The following is a 3,707-nucleotide window of genomic DNA, read 5'->3' on the forward strand; positions in this document are numbered from 1 at the left end:
GCTGAATCAGCCGTCAGGTAGGCAGCACCACCGACCTCGGGTGCTTAACGGTACGTACAGCCAGCCCTCCGGGGGCGTTGCAGCAGCCGTGAGGTAGGCAGCAAGGCAAGCCTCGGGTGCATAACGGTGCAGCCAGCCCTCGAAGGGACAGCCGTGAGGTAGGCAACCTCACAGGTATCGGCTGGGTAACGTGACGGCTGCGGTCCAGAAGCAGTGCAGTGTGCGCCTTCTGGCCGCACGGCTATCACGGCAGTGCACGGCGAGGAAAGGAGCGGGGGATTGGGTGAGGTTGCGCCGGCAAAGTGTTGGGTTAGTAAGGCACTGCGACATGGAGCGAAAATACACAAAACCAGGTGGCTGGCAATGTTTATTCGCAAGGCACGCAGTTGAAGTCCAGCCGTGATCAGAGTCGGATCGAGATGGGTGTTCGGTTCAACGGACTCAACTGTGGACGCCAGTGGGTTAACGGGACGTACTACATGGTGAACCGCGGTAGCAACCTATGGGAACCGGTGAGCCCTGCTCGTGCGAAAACTATGATAGAAGTTTATTTTAAGTCTGACCTGAGTCTAACTCTGCCTCAGTTATGCAGGTCGTGTCGCCTGTTCGCCCTCATACAAGGTTGGAAACTCAACACCACAGCTGGAATTTCGCCAGGATGGTATCACCAACTTCTGGAGCACACCACACGGAAAGGAAGGGAACTGTGTCCGGGATGGGGTCGCAACCGGCAATGCGAGGGGCGCATTTCGATACCTTAGACTAAAAAGCACGCAGCTCATCCGCGCGTTTCGAAGGGCACGCAGTTCAGCCGCCCGTTTCGAAAGACACGCAGTTCAGCCGCGCGTTTCGAAAGACACGCAGTTCCTATCTCTATAGCGGCAAACTGCGTGTCTTTCGAAACGCGCGGCTGAACTGCGTGTCTTTCGAAACGGGCGGCTGAACTGCGTGCCCTTCGAAACGCGCGGATGAGCTGCGTGCCTTTTAGTCTAAGGTATCGATTTGTCGAGTCGTGGTGGGCAATTGTACTAAAAGGGACATCGAAAACAACAATAATCCGCAAGTCCTTGATGGGCTCGTGCTATAAACTTAAAAAAAAAAAAAAAAGTTGACAAAAAATTGCTATACAACTTTAGCATTACTCTCCAGTAAATTTATCTGAAAAACGTTTGAATAGGAAAAACAAAACAAAGCATTGTACCAACTTGTATTCTCAAACGTAGCGTTGAAATAAAACAAAATTACAAGTGTGATCAAAATCAAGTCTCTAAATTTACCAAGACAAGTCTCTAGATCCTGAGTCCTCTCGTATACAGCGCTGCGACCGCCATGAAGTACGCAGCCCCACAGGCCTCGGGTACGTAATGGACGGCCCGCCCTCCGGTGACGCTGCGTCAGCCGTAATGTAGGCAACACCACAGGACTCGGGTGCGTAACGGTACAGCAAACCCTCCGGGGGGCTGCAGCAGCAATGAGATAGGCAGCCACGGAAGTAACAAGTACGTAAGGAAGTCGTCCAACCCTCCAAGAAACATGGAACCGACGTGATATAGGCGTTTTTTTTTTGTTTTTTTTTTCGTAGTTAGGAACGCAATCCCAGGGAGCCTAACGTGACGGCCCACCCTCCAGCAACATTGCGGCCGCCGTTAGGTAGGCAGCCCCACGAGCCTCGAGTACGTAAGGGACGGCACGCCCTCCGCTAACGCTAAGTCAGCCGTGAGGTAGGCAGCACGGTAAGCCTCGGGTGCTCAACGGTACAGCCAGCCCTCCGGAAGCGCTGTGTTTTAGGAGTGAACTCCTCGGGTTCTAGTCAGGACAATGATTGTGTCAGAAAGTGAAGGCTATCTCGTTATATTGAAGCTACGACATGATACAGTGGTTCAGTGGTTCCTCTCTACACTCATCCTCCTAGCGCTCCTCCGAGACGACTGAGCTCTGGTCTGCCCTGCACCTGTATTTATGCCATCGGGGGCCTTTGGAGCGTCCAGCGTGGAGGGCTGATCTGCTGGGGTTGCATTCCCACGATCAGAGCATCCTGCCGCCGATGCGCGCCCGATCCGCGCCAGACGGATGTCATTTGAGCCATCCGCGTTTGGCCATCACCTGCTGGGGGCATTGGCAGCGCGGCTAGCGACGGCCAGAGCGGCCGGCGCGGGCAGCGCCGATCAGCGCGGCCAGCAGGGCCAGCGTGGTCAGCGGGGCCAGCGTCCGCCAGCGTCCGCCATACCAGACGGTAGACGGTGTCTAATTTGATCTGGCGCAGGTGTGGGAATATGCCTAGTCTTTGGGCCCTATGTCGCCTCCTATAACAGCTGAGTCAGCCGTCAGGTAGGCAGCACCGCAAGCCTCGGGTGCGTAACGGTACAGCCAGCCCTCCGGAAGCGCTGAGTCAGCCGTCAGGTAGGCAGCACCTCAAGCCTCGGGTGCGTAACGGTACAGCCAGCCCTCCGGGGGCGCTGCAGCAGCCGTCAGGTAGGCAGCACGGCAAGCCTCGGGTGCATAACGGTACAGCCAGCCCTCCGGGGGCGCTGCAGCACCCGTGAGATAGGAAGCACCAGAGACAAGAGACCGAGCGTTCCTATCCCTATAGCATGGGCCGCACCGTGTCAATTCCCACATCTGGCGCGTCCAGGCAGCGGCCTGCCGAAGACCACTCGGCAGCATTCGGGTGCACTTCGTGTGGACGCGTGCCCCCTTAGCTGCGTAAGCGAGATAGGCACCCCGGCTCGGCTCGGTCCCGATGGACAAGGCCCGGCTGGACAACCCCGCCCGGGGCACCCTGCTCGACTCTGACGGGCCTCGGGGGTCGCGTCCAGCAGGTTCGGGTCTCGCGTACCGCGCCGAAGCCGGGGGAGGTGGTCGCTAGCGGGCAAGGGCCCCAGGTAGAAGGGTCAGGATTGTCGCTAGCGGGCATCGGAGGGAAAAGAGGGGATTGTGAGGGAAAAAAGGGAAATTCTCGCTAGCGGGCAGCGCGACGGGTTGCCTACCTCCACGGCGCTGGCCCGCAGCGGAGTACGGAGTACGGGGAAAGCCGAGTGAAGAAAGAGACATTTCCCTCCGCAACGAAACGACATGTGTCGGATAGGCCTCGGACAACTTCAGGTCCTCATGCCAAAGCGTTGCACGGAGCGATATCGGAGAGCAACGCTGCATTGACAGTACCATTACTGATTTTCTGTACTAAATTAGGTTTGTTAGTTTAAGTTTGCTTCCTCTTATTTAAAAGCAAAGCGGAGCGCAGCTCTGTATTGTCAGTATCGTTACTGATTTTCTGTGCTAAATTAGGCTTGTTAGTTTAGGTTTGCTTAAAGCCCTCTCCCCGAGCTGGTTCCGGTTCTCTCGCACGTTTGGGTGTGCGCGCTTGCAAACTGACGGTTGAAATCGGCGAGATCGGAAGGTGCAAGCCGGAGCCGTGCGCCTATCTGCGTCCGTAAACGATAGATGTGAGCAAGCCCTAGTCTCTTGGTGTGAGTGAGCGGAACCCGCACCACAAGTCACCCGGCCCGCTGCGGCCCCAACGCCGTGAAGGTAGGCAACCCGTCGCGCTGCCCGCTAGCGACAATTTCCCTTTTCTCCCGCACAATCCCGTCTTTTCCCTCCGATGCCCGCTAGCGACAATCCTGACCCTTCTACCTGGGGCCCTTGCCCGCTAGCGACATACGCCCGAAGCCGGCCGCCTCCCGGCTCGGCTCGGCCCATCTCCGCTG

Source organism: Frankliniella occidentalis, unplaced genomic scaffold, assembly GCF_000697945.3.
Source record: "Frankliniella occidentalis isolate FOCC.00 unplaced genomic scaffold, Focc_3.1 Scaffold172, whole genome shotgun sequence".
In the NCBI taxonomy this organism is placed as follows: Eukaryota; Metazoa; Arthropoda; class Insecta; order Thysanoptera; family Thripidae; genus Frankliniella; species Frankliniella occidentalis.